This window comes from Notamacropus eugenii, chromosome 5, assembly GCF_028372415.1.
Source record: "Notamacropus eugenii isolate mMacEug1 chromosome 5, mMacEug1.pri_v2, whole genome shotgun sequence".
Taxonomy (NCBI): Eukaryota; Metazoa; Chordata; class Mammalia; order Diprotodontia; family Macropodidae; genus Notamacropus; species Notamacropus eugenii.
In genome coordinates this window covers 411,616,482-411,635,907 of record NC_092876.1, presented here as the reverse complement: position 1 = coordinate 411,635,907, position 19,426 = coordinate 411,616,482, and the positions used below count along the sequence as shown (strand labels likewise).

Here is a 19,426-nt window from a genome sequence, read left to right as displayed (position 1 = left end):
ATTGCCTGTTTAGTGCTTGACATTCCACCCAAAAGAGGAGCAAAAGACTGTGCCTAAATTATTGTTCAATACAGCATTTGTAAATATCTTTGATTCCTAATTTCTGAAAGACATATGCTTCTATATTCTAACTTATAGTACCACTGATCAATCAGGACAACCTTTTCAACTGATAATTATATATAATAAATTATCAATATGTATTTGGCCATGAAAGCAGCCCTTCTCTATATGTTAGACATGCAACGTTATGCAGAGAATTAAGTTAAGATTAAAATAAATTGGGAAGTGAGAAATCATCATCTCCATTCACTAGGATGTGCTGTGATGAACATGACAATGAAAGAAACTCGTACACCTACCAGTCAGGTCTGTGGAGAGTTCAGGAAGGGTTAATTTTTTTTCTGTGACACTGAAATTGAGGGCAGCTGTAGGTCATATTCACATCCCAGTCTCAGGAAAATGAACCTGTGAGACAGACCTAATTATCTGCTAAACCAAAAGCCAGTCTCAGTTCAATAACTTACGACAGACCTAGCAGCCAAATATAGTGTTACCATGGCAACGTGAGGGGGAGGAGCTTCTACTGCAGTGGAGAATAAGAAGAAAAAGAGGACTGTAACCTTAAATATACTGTAGTCATTTGATCTTCGACAATTTGGTTCACCTACAAAATCAGATTATCCCCTTTAATATCTCTCTCCACTTTTACATTCCTTATAATTATTGAAAGCTAAGCATTTAATTACAGTATTCTTTGGGTTAAAAAATATAAGCAGTAACTGGTTAAATGAAGATTAATTTTAAAGGAAACAAAATTAATTGTCAGCAGCTCCCTGCCCCTCCCACAACCCTAAACATGGGTTAGCTGGGAAAGAGGTATGTGACATGGAGCCTTCCTTTCATACCAGTGCTTCATCACTGAATTGAGTAATATTTGGCTTTCGAGAATTCAGGTTCATTCTGGCCGTAGTATCTTTCTGGCCTCATATCCTATACAAAGAACAAAGTTTTAAGGGATTAAGATTGTAGCCTTTTTTTACTTTAGCAGCAATTAGGTAAAAGAGGTTTGGAAAGAGATTAAGAGAATATTGTAAACCCAGTGTTTGAAGAGGCAACAGAAAATAGTACTATGCATTAAAAGTACATAAGGACTGTTAGGTTATTCATTCTTCTTAGTTGCAGATAACTTCATTTATGATTACTTTTCATTTCAATGTTTAGGTACAATATGAGACTTTTTACTTTTGGGAGATGATATGGCACAAAATATATTCTGTGCTTATGTCGGTCAGTGAGAATATTAGTGAAACATTCATTTTAAATGTTAATGCACTAAGAGGGAAAAACTTCATGAATGATAAATTTGGAGTTAGTGGACCTGGGTTCAAATCTCACTTCTGTTGTGTGACCTTCAATGTATTATTTAATCTCTCTGAGCCTCAATTTTCTCATTTTTAAAATGAGGGACTTGAACTAAATGACTTCCGACATCCCTTTCAGTATATATCTAGATTCTGTTATTTAGTAGTAGCAAATAATCCATAGTTCAAGGACCGACTCTTAAATATTCCATTATTGCCAAAAAGAAAGAGAAGAAAGCATGTTTAATGTGGTTGAGAATGATATCACATTAATTTTGGTCCCAAGTCAATCATCTAGCAATTTAAAAAATAGTCTCCCAAACATATAATTTATGATATAATAAACCACTCCTAGCACATGTCTATATACTCTATAAAAGTTAAAAAATTCTTTGGAATTTCATCATGCAGAGCAATGACATCGGGACTGAAAAAGAAAATAGATTTTTTTCTTTAGCACGACTCTGATAGAATGGCTCAGAACTTTACACCACGACACAGAGAAAAACCAATTTCCAAGTAATTAATGCAAATAGATACTATGTATTGTCTGAATAATTTCATCATTTTGTACTTAAAGATAGATTTCTAAAAAAATCCCTTAAAAACATGGTTCATTATCTATTTTCTGAGAAACTACATTTTTAAACATACAGTGTAAAAAATATTCTTGAATTTATATTCCATGTCATTCCCATATATAAAAATAAGAATCATGTTGTACTTGAGGTTAGATTTAGAGAGAAATGCATGAATAACTCACACTAATACTAATGAGTATCAAAGGATAGAAAACACACTTGTTACAGGATTAACATGACTAAGTACTTACTGCACATGTTAGTGAAATTCAATCATTTGTGAAACCTTGGTAACATATTCTCAGATGCCACATCTTTTAAAAGTATTTTCCCCCACCCCATTCATATAAGCAGTAGGCACATATATACGTATGTGAGCATGAATGTGGGAAGAAAATCTACAACCTTACATTACATTTCCATACATATCAATGTGTTCTAAAATGACACCAACATGAACCAAAGAGTTTGAATGTGAAGTGAGCAAAAAAGAAAACATGAAAATTATAAAAACAGGGGAAATGAAATGTTTTGATTACTTTTCAAGCAAGAGGAGACAAATTATGTCCCCCCAATAGTTTTTAAGTTCTTTTTAAAGTTAGTGGAACACAAATTACAAAATAGACTTTACAGAAATAAAGATATATAATTGGAGAGACATTCATTGCTTATGATTGGTCCTCATCAATATAATGAAAATGACAATACATAGGAAATTAATTCACAGAGAACAGCAGTCCAAACATCTCAGGGTTAAGATCATTACAATGGGGAAGATATGACTGTGTGGAAGTTAATAATTGATGAATGAGTTTAGGAAGTTATTAATATCATTCCTGGTGCAGCCTAGAGTGCAGCCTAGAGTGAAATCTTTTCAGGGCACTAGGTAGCTCAGGTGAAGAGAACAGTGTGGGGAGCTAGAGTAGTCTTGCCTTGTAGGTAGGAAGGGTCCCTTGAATGTAGGAAAAGGCCAATTCAGGAGTCCCCTGTATGATGGAATGGCATGAATGTGTATTTGTGTCTCTCTCCTGCAGACAAGTAGGGTCCTTTGTAAGTGGGAAAAGGTCATCCTAAGAGACCAGTACTCAGTGTAATAGAACTGAGCCACATTTTGAGCCTACTTCTTCCTTCATCATCCCAGAGCCTGAGATAATGTAGGAAGTGTATATCTGTAAAGCTACTCTAAAGTGGTTTGCTCTTGATATGTCTTTGAAGTAAATATCACTTTGAAAAAATCAGTTGACATGAAGACCTAAGTTCAAATCTAGTCTCAGATACTTACTAGCTGTGTGACTCTGGATCAAGCACTTAGCCCCTGTGTGCTTCACTTATCTCAACTCTAAAATAAGGATACTTCACAAGGCTAAAGTGAGGATCAAATGAGATAATATTTGTAAAATGTTTAGCAGTTTTTTGGCACATATTTCATGCTTGAAAAATATTTGTTTCCTTCCCCTTTTCCCCCCAATAGAACAGGGGCACTAGATATTAATAATGTGAACATACTTGGTCAGAGCTAGAACTGATGGAAATGATAGAAAGATAAAACACACTCAAAATAACACCAATTATATAGATACATATGTGTCTTTTTCTTAAAAAATTATTTTATTTTATTTTAAAATAAATTTTATTGATATTTTCTGATTCTGACACCACCATAGTAATCTTGTATGTCCCTCCTTTTTTTCCCTCCCCAAGAGCCATCCAGAATATCAATATTATTTATTTATAATTTTTTAGAAGGGAAAAATATTAGCACAAATGATCAACGCATTGAAAAAGTCTGAAAATGTATGATGTATAACACCTGTGGACCTCCCACCTCCATGAAGGAATAGGTTGTGGATGTCTTCTTATATCTCTTCATTTGAGTCCTGCCTGATATTTACTATGACATTAACTTTTGATTTTTTCAGTATATCATTTCCCCTACTTATATTGTCATAAATATTGTATATATTGTTTTATTGGCTCTGCTTATTTCACTCTGCCCTGGTTCATATATATCTTTCCATACTTCTCCATATTCACTATACAACATTATTTCTTCTAGCACAGTAATATTTCCTTACATTCATGTACCACAATGTGTTTAGCCATTTCCCAATTGATTGATTTTGTTTCTAATTATGTACTATTACAAAAGTGCTTCTATTAATATTTTTGAATATATGGAGACTTTTTTCTTTTTAGTGACTTCCTTGAAACATAGTAAGTAATAGAATCTCTGGTTCAAAAAGGCACATTTTCATCACTTTGTTTTATTATTTAAATTAAAAATTACTTTCTAAAATGCTTGTACCATTTCATAACTCTACCAATGAACATTAGTTTGATATGTGCATTTAAAAAAAATCAGAATTTTATTAGTATTTTTCTGTGATTCATTTGGAATCATCTTGTCTTTTAAAATTAGTATTCTATTTTTCCTCAATTATAAGTAAAAACAAATTTTAAGATTTGTTTTAAAAACCTTGAGTTCTAAATTCTCTCCCTTTACCCCTTCTTACCCCCCCACTGAGAAGGCAAACAATCCAATATTGGTTATACATGTGTAGCCATGAAAAACATATTTCCATATCAGTCATGTTGTGAAAGAAAACACAGACCAAAAAAAAAAAAAAAAAACCCGAGAAAAATAAAGTAAAAAAAAGTATTCTTCAATCTGTATTCAGACACCACCAGTTCTTTGTCTGGGGATGGATAGCATTTTTCATCATAAGTCCTTCTAAGTTATCTTGGATCATTGCATTGTTGAGAATAGCTAAGTCATTCACATGCTATTTTTGTAGGCAGTACGTATCACTTTGCATCAGCTCATGTATGTCTTTCCAGGTTTTCCTGAGAGAATCCTTCTCTTCATTCCTCCCAGCACAATACTGTTCCATCACAATCACATAGCACAATTTGTTTATTTCCCAATTATTGGATATCTCCTCAGTTTCCAATTCTTTGCCCCAGAAAAGAGCTTCTATAAATACTTTTGTACATGTAAGTTCTTTGCCTTTTTGTTTTTTTCTCTTTTGGAATGCAGACCTAGTAATAATATTGCTAGGTCAAAAGGTATGTATATATGGTTTTATAGCCCTTTGGACAGAATGGTTGAAACAATCGCAACTCCACCAACACAACTTCACAGCTCCATTAATGTCTCGTTTTTCCCACATTTCTTCCAACATTTGTGATTTTCCTTTTCTGTCCTATTAGTCAATCTAGTATATAAGAGGTATTACCTCAGAATTGTTTTAATTTTTCTCCAATCAATAGTGATTTAGAGCATTTTTTCATATGACTATATGTAGTTTTGATTACTTCATTTGAAACCTTCATAATTGTCAATCATTTATCAATCAGGGAATGGTTCTTATTTTTATAAATTTGACTCAGTTCTGTATATGTTTGAGAAATGAGGTCTTTATCAGAGAAACCTGCTTCAATTTTTTCCCACAGTTACTATTGCTAAATATATTTCCATCCATTCTATTTCTCCTCCCCACTGTTTATTTTATTCTCTCTCTTTTCACCCTGCTCCCCTTCAAGAGTGATTTGCTTCTGACTACCACCTCCCCAAATCTGCCTTCCCTTCTATAACCCTCCTTTTCCTGTTCCCTTCCCCTCCCACTTTCCTTTAGGTCAAGACAGATTTCTATACCAAATTGAGTGTGTTACTCCTTCTTTGAGCTATTCTGATAAGAATAAGTTTCACTCACTACCTCCTCATGTCCTCCCTCTTCTTCTCCACTGTTTTTTCTTTCCTCTTTTAAGTGAGATAATTTACCCCATTCAACTTCTCCCTTTCCCCCAATGCATTCCTCTTTCTCACCCCTTAATTTTATATTTTTACATATCATCCCTTCATACTCAACTCACACCTGTGTTCTCTTTCTGTATATACTTCTTGTAACTGCCCTATTGAGAGAGTTTTTGAGTTACAAGTATCATCTTCCCATGTAGGAATAGAAACAATTTAACCTTTTTAAGTCCCTTATGATTTTCCTTTCCTGTTTACCTTTTATGCTTCTCTTGAGTCTTGTATTTGAAAGTCAAATTTTCTATTCAGCTCCTGTCTTTTCATCAGGATTGCTTGAAAGTCCTCTATTTCATTGAATGTCTATTTTCCCCCCTGAATACTCAGTTTTTCTGGGTAGGTGATTCTTGATTATATCCTAGCCCCTTTGCCCTCCAGAATATCATATTTCAAGTCTTCCAATCTTTTAATGTAGAAGCAGCTAAAGCTTGTGTTATTCTGACTATGGCTCCATGTTTTTTTTAACTTTTTCTTTTTTGGCCACTTGCAATATTCTCCCCTTGACCTTGGAGCTCTTTTTGTGATCTCTTTCAGGAGGTGATCAGTGAATTTTTTTCCCATATCTATTTTACTTTCTGATTCTAGAATATCAGGACAGTTTTCCTTGATAATTTCTTGAAAGATGATATCCAGGCTCTTTCTTTGATCATGGCTTTCAGTTAGTCCAATAATTTTAAAATTCTCTCTCCTGGATTTATTTTCCTGGTCAATTATTTTTCCAAGAAGATATTTCACATTGTCTTCCATTTTTTTCATTTTTTTGTTTCTTGATTTCTCATAAAGTCATTAGATTCCATTGCTCTGTTCTAATTTTTAATGAATTATTTTCTTCAGTGAACTTTTATATCGTCTTTCCCATTTGGCCAATTCTTCTTTTTAAGGAGTCATTTTCTTCAGTGAATTTTTGTGCCTCTTTTTCCATTTGTCCAGTTCTTCTTTTTAAGGCATTCTCCTCTTCCTTTAATTTTTGTACCTCTTTTACCACTTGGATAGTCTGTTTTTTAGGGTGTTATTTTCTTCAATTTTTTTGTGTCTCCTTTACTCTTGACTCTTTTTTCATGATTTTCTTGAATCATTCTTATTTTTCTTCCCTATTTTTTCTACCTCTCTTTCTTGATTTTTAAAACCATTTTTGAGCTCCTCCATGGCCTGTGACTAATTTAAATTTTTTCTTGGAGGCTTTGGATGTTGTAGCTTTGTTGTCTTCTTCCAAGCATGCTTTTTGATTTTACTTGTCACCATAGTAACTTTCTTTGGTCAGAATTTCTTTGTTTGCTCATTTTTTTTCACTCTATTTCTTGACTTTTAATTCTTTGCTAGAGTGGGGCACTGTATCTAGGGTGGAGGGCACACCATCTCAAGTTTTAGTGGTTTTGTGCAACTGGTTTCAGAGATACTTCCAGGGACCTGTAAGTTTTGTGTTCTCTTCTCTCCTGGCCTGTGCTCTGGTCTGGGAGTGACCACAAACACTCTTTTCTTCCCTGTAACTGTCACCCAGGACTGTGACCCAGATCTGAGTATGGATAGAGCAACAGACTGTTGTCCCCAGTACCAACAAAGAGACCCTTTAAGTCTCCTACTGATCAATTATTTGACTCCTTCACCTTCTGTGGACTGAGAGCTCTGGAGATAATCCATTTAAAGTTTTCCTTCACCACTTGGAGTCCTCTAGGAGTCACTTCCTTAAGTTCTGGTATGACTGCTTGTCTTTCTGTTAGGTTTTATCAGCAGATGGCCAGAGCCTCTAGGAATCATTATCAATAACATCAGCAAGAACAATTTATTTTGTAGTATGCCATTACCAAATTCAATCTTAATGTCAACCAGTATATAGCCCTTAGGTAACCAGGATTTTTCCAGTATTTCAAAAAATAGCTTGGGTGGAATGACTCATGATGTCCACTTTGGTCTGATCTATGTTTAATACAGCAAAACACCATTTTGCAGCAATAAACTGTTCTTAGATCACTGTGGATTATTGTTGGCATTATTCTTGAAAAATAGCACCATTTTAGGTGGGTAGAACTTGTATTCTTTACCACTAAAAGTTCTTCTGAGAAAAGAACCAGCTGTAATTTTGTGATATACCCATTCAATTGGAAAAATTTCATATTGAGGTGCAATAAAAGCTATCTCACCACAATTTTGTTTTGATGAAAGTGGTTTGATACCTGCTTACTGTAATGACTCAAAAATACAGCTGGTAATTTTGTTTGAGAGTGAAGCTTTTCCTTCCAGATGATTTTCTTTCTAGCTGCATTGTCTGCTGTAATCTAGTTTTTAGACTACAAGAGAACTTTTCCAGGACTGTCTAACAACTCCTAGATTTCTTTTGTTTCGCCCTCATAGATTCTCTTATCAATCCTCTGTACTTCTGTGGTTGCCATTTCCCTGGCTGCAGCGGTGGTTAGTGGGACAACCACAGGAACTTGGGGAGGAGGAGACGAGGTCAGGGATAGCAGGCTTTTTATGTGCCTTTTTAAAAGTTAAAATTTATAATATCATGGAATCAATACCACCAAGATATACTCAAAGCATAAATATAATTTTTAAAGATTCTTTAAGTAAGTTTATTAAGACAATTAATTTGAAGGGCATTTATTGCTTAATTTTTGGTGGGGACAATGATGATACCACTTCAGTTCCAAGTTTAATGCCAAACAAATTAATAAGGGATTACTTTATAGAACCAGACAAAATTCATTTGAAGGAGAAAAAGGTAAATGATCACAAATGAAATACTGAAAAATAAGTAGGAATGTAGAAGGGATAGTACTTTCAGAACTCAACCAATACTAAAAATTAATAATAAACAGCATATTTTGGTATTGGTTGAAAACAGAGAAATAAATCATGGGAATGGGATAGCCAAATAAGAACCAGAAACAACTGAACTTAGTAAACAAGTTATTTAATTTAGGTAACAATGTAAATTATTTAGGGTAAATCCTCCATTTTTAACATAAGAACTGCTGGAAAAACTGAAAAGTAGTTTGGCAAAAAATATGTGTAGAACAACCTATCTGCACCATATGCTACAATAAATTCCAAGTAGATAAATTAAAAAGTCATATAATTTAAAAAAGCTAACTGGAGGACTTAGATGAAGTTAACTTTCAAAATTATGAACAGGAGAATTTGGCGTATCAAAAATGATATGTCATAGTACCATAGACAAAGACTTGGAAAGGACCTTAGTGGTCATCTAATACAATTCCCTCACTTGACAGATGGAGACACTGAGGTCCATAGTGATAAAGTGGATTTTCCAAGGTTACAGAGGAAGAGGTCACATTTGAAAACAGATTCTCTGAATTCAAACTGAACACTTTTTTCCTGCTATATGCCTCTGTCTACTGGGACTGTACAGGATAAAGATGTCATTTTCATTATATGAAAACCTGTTTAATCAGTAAAATCAATGGATTTAGGATAACGATGGAAACTATGAATTGGGAAAAATCTTTGTATCAAATATCTCTCAAAATATGATATCAAAACAGTTCTAAAAATACTGCAAACCATAAACAACTATATGAAAAACCGCTTCAAATCACTAAGAGAAATGTTAATTGAAATATCTCTGAACTTTCACTTCATAATTGGCAAATATGACAGAACAAAAATAGTCAGTTTTGGAGGGCCACACTCTTAATAGAGCTATGGCTTGCTTGGTTGAACTCTTCTGGGAAACAATATGAAATTATTCAACAAATGACTGTGATACTCAGACACTTTAGTCCAGAGATCTTACAATCAGAAATATGCATCTAGTAAATAAAGAACATGGGGGTACACAAATATCATCATATTCATAGTTTCAATTTTGTGGTAGAAAAGAAGTAGAAACAGAGTTTTCAGTGACTGGAGAAATGCTAAATAAATTATGGAATATAAATAGAATGAAATATTATTGCACCATATGAAATAACAAATATGAGTATCATATAAAAACCTAGGAAGACTGGTAAGATCTGATGTAGGTTTTTTATTTGTCTGTTTTTAAGATTTGAGTTGGTTCACTCATTGCTAGCCAGCCTGATGGCTTTCCCCTCCCAGGAGCTTACAAAATGGATGTGATAGATGGATAAATAGATGGATAGATAGAGATGTAGATATCCATGTGTCTGTGTGGGTTTTTTTGTGTGTGTATTTGTTAGACAGCAAATCAGCTTTACTGCAGCTTAGAACTCAGCCAGCAGCAAGGACTAATGATATGAACCGCTATGCTCAGGTGACTGTTTCCTTTCATTTTTAATATCACATCTTCAGTTTCTTCTTATTGAATTTTCTTTTTTCTTTGTTGATTCCCATTCCTCCCTAAACATAAACATTAGATCCTGTGCTCTGTCCTTGGCTTTTGTCTTTACTCTCTCTGTTTTCTCTGACACCAAAATTTCAAGCCCATGTCTTAGGGTGTCAAGACCTAAGGGAAAGGGAAGAAGTCCTGAGACCTTTCTATCCAGCTTACTATATTGTGTCCCTGCTGTATATTAATGAGTCCTTCATCTTTGGATGCCTCTAGAAAGAAACTGTGCTTCAGTCAGATTTAAAAAAATGGAAGTAGTTCCAGTTGTGTAGGCAATATAAAGAGACTGATCTCACCAATATGGTTAAGATAAGACAAAATGGTTTTTTCCCCTCAGAAGCAGGTCCTTAGTGTCTCCAAAGGGGGTACCTCCATATTAGGGAGTCTGGGGATACTCTAAACCCCTGTTACATAAGTAAAAGTCCAAAACTAGGGAAAGGAAGGACAAATGAGAGGAGAGGGGATTTGTGAGTGAAAGGAATGAAGAACAAAATTGCCTTAAAGTATACTAAACAAAAAATAGACAAGGAACCAAAATACTGTCTTTAAAGAGGAAATATAATAACAGCTAATTATCCAAATTCAAGAAAAGCAAAATTAGAGAAAAATGGGGGAAAATATAAATTTAAATCTCATAACTTTAAATGTGAATGAATCAAACAATCTAATAAGGGAAAAGAAAGTGAAAAATTGGAAAATAAAACAAAACTCCACAATCTACTATTTATAAGAAACATATTCAGAAAGTATATCTATGTATGTATATATACACATACACACATATACATATACACACATATGCAGAATAAACTTGGGACACTACACGTACTTCATGTGGAAAAAAACAGGAGTTGCAATTCTATTATCACCAAAAGCAAAAAATGAAAATTTACAATATAAATATATATTAGATTATAATTTAAATAGAGATTGGAAACACAGGTACCAAACAGATATTAATTTTAAATTTATATAATCCAAATACCTTAGACTTTAAAGGAAAAATTTATTAAATTACATGAAGGCATAGATAATAACATAATAATAGGAAAATATAAGGTTCCCTCTATCAGTTTTTGACAAATCTAATATCCACAAAATCAAATGGACTGAAAAAACTACCGAATGAAATTTGAGTTAAAAGACTTATGCCATCTTCTAAATGGGATTACTGAAGAATATATATGCACATACGTGTGTGTGTGTATTTCTTAGAATTACCTAGAATTTTTACAAAAATCAGTCATGAATTAGGGAATAGAGATATCACAAATAAATACAAAAAGACAGAAATGGTAAACAAATCCCCTATAGAAAATAATATAAGAGAGAGTATGTAATATGTTCAAGAAACATAAGCAAAAGACACAGATTCAAAGGTATATGCAACATTATAATCGTAAATTATAAATGGGTCAAAGAATGAATCATAAACACAATTAATAATTATATAATTGAAAATGATAATGATGAAACAAAATACCAAAATTTCTGAGATGTACCTAAAGTAGTCCTCAGGGGGAAAATTATGTTCCAAAAACCAGACATCACCAAAATGGAAAAGAAGAGGATTAATATACATTTTTAACAGTTAGAAAGTCAACAAATGTAAAAAAAAAAACCCCAAAATAAACACAAAAAGAGGAGATACTGAAAATTCAAGGAGAAATCAATAATTTTGAAACAAAAAAATATAGAAAAGCAGGTTTTCTGAAAAGACTAACACAACTGATAAACCTTTACACAAACTGTTTAAAAAGAAGACAAAGTCAAATGAACAAAATAAAAAATGAACAAGGTGACATCACCACAAAAACAGAAGAAATAAAAATAATGATCGGGAACTACTAGGCACAATTATATTCTTAGAAAACAAAGAAGAAGATTAAAGAAATAGAAGAATATCTTTAAAATAAAATATAAAGCTAAAAGAAGATCAGAGACATTCAATAACCCAATCTCAAAAAAAAGAAATAGAACTAGATAATTAAAGAAAAATAGACAATAAATAACAACAGAACAGCGCAAGGAGTGAAGTAATTAACACCCAGAATAGCACCCAGAAAAAAGCAACACCTGGCCCAGATGGATTCATAGGATAATTCTATCAAACTTTTAAAAGACAATTATTTTTCAAAAATTTGAAAAGGAAAGCATGTGACTCTACTTTCTTTCTGAGACAAATATAGTACTATTACACAAACCAATACTATTAAGGAATATTGTTTCAAAATTTTAAAATAAAATAGTGTCAGACTATAGCAATTTACTCACAAAACCATTCATTATAATCATGTTGGATTTATTCCAGAAAGAAAAGGATGTTTCAACACTAAGAAAACAATAAACATGTTACAAAGGAAAAGATCCCAAATCATATGATTATCTTAATAGATGAAGAAAAACATTTGCCAAAGAACAACATTCACTTATGGCAAGAACCATACGCAGTATGGAGAAGACCACAATACAGAGAGAATTTTATTTTAATGCCATAAAATGAATTTATCCAAAACTAAAATCAACTATTTATTACATGAAATGGAGATATTATAGGAAGTTTTCCAACAAATAGAGTAGAGCAAGGATGCTTACTCTTCCCTGAAGTGGCACAGTGGAAAGAATACTGAACCTGGATTCTAGAATACCTGAATTCAAATCCAACCTAAGACCCTGGCTGTGTAACCCTGAGTAAGTCACTCAACGTCTGCCATCTCAGTTTCTTCATTTGTAAAATTAAGAAGATAATGACAACTGCCTCCTAGGATTGTTGTAAGGATAAAATGAAAAAGCATTTTGAAAACAATAAGGCAATATGTAATGCTGGCTATTATTATTATCATTGTCATCATCATTATTAAGTGCTAGAGATGTCAAGAAATAAAAGAAGGGAATAAAACATAAAGATAAGCGAAAGAAAGAAATAAAACCATGTTTATTTGCTGATACCATGATGGGTTACTTAAAAAATTTTAGGAATTCAGCAAAAATATTGAGTCAAAAACTTTAGTGAAGTTGCAAGTTATGCAGTAAATCTAAAGAAATCAATAGCATTTCTAAATAATAATAACAAAATCCAAGAGATAGTAATGGAAAAGGAAATCTCATTTAAAATAACTACACAAAGAAAAAATATTTGAAAATCAGCTACTGGAACATATTCTTTTGTACGTTCAATTACAAAGTGATCATTATAAAGGAAAAAAGTTATTAATTTTTGAATTAATTTTAATGGACTCTGAAGTCAATTCTTTTTTCTTTAAATATGCCATAATATCATCAGAAAAAAGTGATAATTTCATTTCTTCATCCACTTTACTATCCACTCAATTTCTTTCTCTTGTCTTATTACTATATCAAATAGAAGTGGTAACAGTAGATGTCCATATTTCATTCTTGAGTTTATTGGAAAGAATTCCAGCTCATCTGCATTACAAATAATTGTACCACTTGATATACACACATACATATGTGTAAATAAAACATATAACACATACATATATGTGTATACACACGTGTATATGTATATGTGGATATATACATGTATCTGGGTTATAGATATCATTTTAAGGAAAAGTCCACTTCTATTTTCTAGTAATTTATTTTAAATAGAAATATATGTTATATTTTGTGAAAAAGTTTTTTCTGCATATATTCATACAATCATATGAATTTTGGTGATTTCTTTTTGGTATGGTTAATTAAATTTATAATTTTCCTCATAGAAAAAGAACCCTGCATTCCTAGTATAAATCCAACCGGGTTATGGTGTATACTTTTTGTGATATTTTGTTTTAGTCTTTTTGCTAATATTTTATTTTTAGTTTGTGTGCAGCTCTGTGTAGGAATGGTAGGAAAGGAAAAGGACTGGAAGTAGAAACAGATATCTTCCATATTCATCTGAGTTCAAGAGAGAATTAAACAGAAGAGGATTTATGGACTTATCTCCAAAAGAGTGCCAGCAGTAGATTCTTCTTTTTTCTGACTATAATTTAAGAATAACACAATTTAAAAAATGATGCCTTCTCTGAGATCCCATTTGATATAAGCCTTGATAACTATAAAATTAACATTTTTAAGGAATTACTCCTCACTTGGAAAGATGAAATGGAGATTAGAGAATTATACTTAAGCATAAAAATAACAAATTTTGAAAGTCCTGACAAAAGTTGTTAATATTCATGTATAGAAAACAATTGCCAAAGTTTATACACTCTTAATATGTATTGATGTAAGGTAAAATTCCAAATATCCAAAAAATAAATTTTGCAATCCTAGTCCCAAAACTCATTGGTATGGGACTGTCTCCTTATTGGTAGATATGAAGACCCTTACCAATGTGAGGGTGGGAGCAGAATTGGTGAGAGGTAAGAGCTTCCATTCTCACCTATTCCCTGCTTTGTGGACTCTTCAAGTGGGATTCATCTTTCAGGACTCCCAAGCAAGAGTCTTCTTTGAGGTTAGCCATCAAGTAAGCTTTCAGCTTCAAAAAAAAAAAAAAAGGTAGAAGAGGCCAACTTCACTTTAGGACACTGAAGAATAAGACTCAGAAAAGACATGTGAGGAGAGAGGAGTCTCCATCATTCCCAGCTTGCTACTATAGAGACTGGGGAATTTTCCCTTGGGTGAGATCCAGGACAATCATTTTTGGTTGAGATCAGTTACCTTGTTCCCAATGGGAGAGCTCCTTCATTCTTATTCTCTGGCATATATTCTCCTATGTATTTTTCTTCTTTGATAACTGTTTTGCTACAGATTTGGATAAAAGGGTTTCTTTGCTATTCTATATATGTATTCATTATGGAACTAGAATTTGATAGGAAAGGATTCAAGCCTAGGATATAAGCTTGAGGGCTTCCTTCCAACCAGAAATGACAAAGTAACCAAAAGTTAGATGGAACCTGATCATATCTCTAGTCTATCAATATTTAAGGAACCAAATAGATATAATTCTAGCCCAGTTCCCTCCTCTCTGAAGAAAGCAGAGTGTGGCATCTGGCCTCAACTTCATGTTTCCCCTCCTGGAAGAAATGAAAGTCTCTCTTGGAGGAAGGTTGGGGGAGAAGAGGTTAGAGATGTCTATTCTGCCTCCCTTTGAGCCACACCTAAGGACTGTATCCTTGCCACAGGTGGACCTCCCTACAAATGTAGGACCCTTCATTTAATCCTTAAATTTATCTTATAGAAAAAGAAATCTATTTTCCTCAAATTGTAAATGTTAATGAAAATAGAATATCACCACTAGATACAATGTTTTTTAATAGTGTCACCTTGATGTAACAAGTAAATAATCCTCTCAAGACCATGGGAATCCTGAATGTCCCAAAAGGAAATGAAAGTATTGGAGTAGTAACCCAAGATTTATGTAAAGCAATTGATTTTCATTCAAATCAGATGTTTTATTTTTCTTGAAAAATTTCAATGGATAGAGGAAGCCGCAGGAGATCTGAGGCAGTGCCCACACTGCAGAATCTCCAGCATATTGGCCCAGGATGGGAATCCAGTGGAACCAAGTGAGTGAGAACCACAGAGCCCCAGGAATCTGCAATGGCTGCTCCTGAGACTATCAGTCTGCAGATTAAATGTCTGTAAGTCACCCACTTGAACTTCTGGGAGCCAAGATGGTGGAGTGATTGGTAAATTCTTTCCCCCTCCCCTTGTTGACCTTGAAAGACCTATAAAATATCTCCCCAGAAAAATTCCTGGAAGAGAGGAATCAGTCAAAGTGCAAACAGTCTCTTAACCCATGAGGCTAGGAAAATCTCTAAGGAAGGGCCTTCTTACTGTGGCTGAAGGAGACCAGAGCAGGACCAGAGCTGTCCCAGATAGTCCCACCTCAGCAAACTGGGAGAAGATCCTGAGCCCCAGAGAGGTGAAGCCCACAACTGCCAACAACAGGACCCCAGGAGTGCCTCAGCAGCACATGGGAATCGGAAAGACATTAGGGCAGATGGGATCACCAATCACAGAGCTTGCCTATGCCCCAGCACACAGAGGAGACCTGCTGTAGCCAGACCACCCCTCCCCTACACTTAACGCAGCTAGCTCCAGGGTAACTCCAGGGAAACCCAGAAAGACTTGACCTGGCTTCTGCTTTCTCACACCAGCCAGCTCAGCACCAGGTAAGCTGCAGTATTTTAGCTTCTAGCTGGAAGAACCAGAGGCCACAACACACAAAGCATCAAGTTCAAGGCACAAGAACTGTGGGACAGAGCCCCCTGTGCCCCAAATGCAGAGATGTACTTTAAAATCCAGGAAAAGGGCTTACTCATCATGAGTAAGAAGTAAAGCAGAAAAGAAAAGACTATAGAATCTTTCTATGGGGAAAAGGACCAAAGCATGGATACCAAAGAGGTCAACATTGAGACTGTACTCTCATCTGAAACTTCAGAGGGGAATATGGACTGGTCTGAAGCACAAAGAGCATTCTTGGAAGAGCTCAGGAAGGATTTTAAAAGCAAAATTGGAGAAACAGAAGAAAAACTGACCAACGATTTTAAAAATGTGAAAAAAGAAATCACAGAAAAAATTTAAAAGGAAAACTGCACAAAGGGAAAAGGAAGTACAAAACCTAACAGGAGAGAATAACTCTTTAAAAGGAACAATTGGACAGATGGAAATGGAGATGCAAAAATTAACTGAAGAAAACAATTTGACAAAAATTAGACTCAGGCAAATAGAAGCTAATGATTCTATGAGACATCAAGAATTGGTAAAACAGAATCTAAAGAACGAAAAGGTAGAAGAAAATGTAAAATATCTAATTGGAAAAACAACTGACCTGGAAAATATATCCAGGAAAGAAAATCTAAGAATTTTTAGTCTACCAGAAAGCACTGATGAAAAAAGAGCCTGGACAACATCTTCCAAGAAATCATCAAAGAAAACTGCCCAGAAGTCCTAGATCTACAGGTCAAAATAATCATTGAAAGAAAACACTGTTCACCTCCTGAAAGGGATCCCAAACTGAAAACACCAAGAGATATCATTGCCAAATTCCAGAACTTTCAAGTGAAGGAGAAAATGCTACAGGTAGCCAGAAAGAAACCATTTAAATATCAAAGAGCTACAGTCAGGATCACATAGGACATTGCAACTTCTACATAAAGAGATCGAAGGAATTGGAATATGATATTCTGTAAGGCAAAGGAGTTAGGACTACAACCATGGATCAATTACCCAATGAAGTTGAGCATAATATTTCAGGTAAGGAGATGGACATTCAATGAAATAAGGGATTTCCAGATCTTCCTGATGAAAAGGCCAGAGCTCGTTAGAAAATTCAATCTTCAAACACAAGTGACAAGTGAGACATATAAAGGTTAAAAGGGAAAACAATTGTTATTCAATATGAGCATACTGTTTACATTCCTATAAGGCAAGATGATACTTGTTAGTCTTGAGAATTGTATATTTATCACAATATATAAAATACATACATATAAAATATATACATAGAGGGAGCAGTTATAAAGTAAATGATGCGATGATAAAAATGTGATTTAAGGGTACAAAGGGATTATAATAGGAGATGTGAAAAGGAGAAGGCAGAAAATGGTAAATTATATCACAGGAAGAGGCACAAAATTATATTACAGTAAAGGGAAAACGGGCAGGGAGATAAATATTGTTTGGTATTTACTCTCACCTGATTTGGTTCAAGGAGGGAACAACAACCTCAGTTAAGTGTAGAAATCTAACTAGCTATATAAGCAGTAGGAGGGGAAGGGGGAAAGAAAAGGGAGGCAAAAAGGAGGGAAGTAAAGTAAAAGGGAGTAAAAGGGAGGGTGGCTGAAAGAAGGAAGGGAAGACTGAGGGAGAGAGTGGTCAAAAATTAAAACTATTGTAGAGGGGAAGGAAGAAGGGAGAACTAACAGCATAAATGAGGGGAAAGAAGATGGATGAAAAGATATAGATTGTAATCGTAACTGTGAATGTGAATGGGATGACCTCTCCCATAAAATGGAGATGGATAGCAGAATGGATTAAAAACCATAATCCAACAATATGTTGCTTACAAGAAACATATTTGAAATGGGGGAATCCACACAGGGTAAAGGTAAAAAGTTGGAGCAGAATGTATTCTGCTTCATCTGATGTAAAAAAAAAGCAGGGGTAGCAATCCTAATCTCAGACAAAGCAAAAACAGAAATAGAGCTAATCAAAAGAGATAAGGAAGGAAACTATATCCTGCTAAAAGGCACCACAGACAATGAAGCAATTTCACTACTAAACCTATATGCTCCAAGTAGTATAACATCCAAATTCTTAGAAGAGAAGTTAAGGGAGTTACAGGAAGAAATAGATAGCAAAACTACACTAGTGGGGGACCTCAACTTCCTCCTCTCTGAACTTGACAAATCTAACATCAAAATAAATGAGAAAGAAGTTAAGGAAGTGAATAAAACTCTGGATAAGGTAGATTTGATAGATCTCTGGAGAAAATTGAGACAGAAAGGAATATATCTTTGTCTCAGAGGTACATGGCACATATACAAAAACTGACCATGTACTAGGCCATAAAAACCTCAAAATCCAGTGCAGAGAGGCTGAGATAGTGAATGCATCCTTCTCAGATCATAATGCAATAAAAATTATATGTAATAAAAGGCCATGGAAAATTAGACCAAAAATTAATTGGAAACTAAATAATCTAATCCTAAAGAATGAGTGGGTTAAACAAAAAGTCATAGAAACAATGAACAGCTTCATTCAAGAGAATGACAATAATGAGACAACCTATCAAATCTCATGGGATGCTGCAAAAGTAGGTCTTAGGGGAAGTTTTATATCTTTGAATGCCTACACGAATACAATAAAGAAAGAGGTGATGAATGAATTGGGCATGCAACTGAAAAGGCTATAAAAAGAACAAATTGAAAATTCCCAAGTAAATACCAAATTAAAAATACTGAAAACCAAAGAAGAGATTAATAAAATTGTAATCAAGAAAACTATTGAACTAATAAATAAAACTAAGAGTTGGTTTTATGAAAAAACTAATAAAATTGATAAACCTTTGGTCAATTTGATTAAAAAAAGAAAGAAGAAAACCAAATAATCAACATCAAAAATGAAAAGGGTGAACTCACTTCTTATGAGGAGGAAATTAAAACAATAATTAGAAATTACTTTACTCAACTGTATGCCCATAAATTTGACAATCTAAATGAGATGGAAGATTATTTTAAAAAATATAAATTGCCCAGATTAACAGAAGTGGAATTTGAATACTTAAATAACCCCATCTGAGAAAAAGAAATTGAAGAAGCCATCAATGAAGTCCCTAGGAAAAAATCTCCAGGGCCAGATGGAATTACAAGTGATTCTACCAAACATTTAAAGAACAGCTAATTCCAAT

General features: G+C 33.9%; 1 pseudogene; it reads right to left on the bottom strand.

Annotated features, from left to right (window-relative positions):
• Positions 1 to 5,624: 5,624 nt before the first annotated feature.
• On the bottom strand, positions 5,625 to 10,708 carry LOC140506974 (bifunctional phosphoribosylaminoimidazole carboxylase/phosphoribosylaminoimidazole succinocarboxamide synthetase pseudogene; annotated as a pseudogene).
• Between the last annotated feature and the right edge of the window lie 8,718 nt (positions 10,709 to 19,426).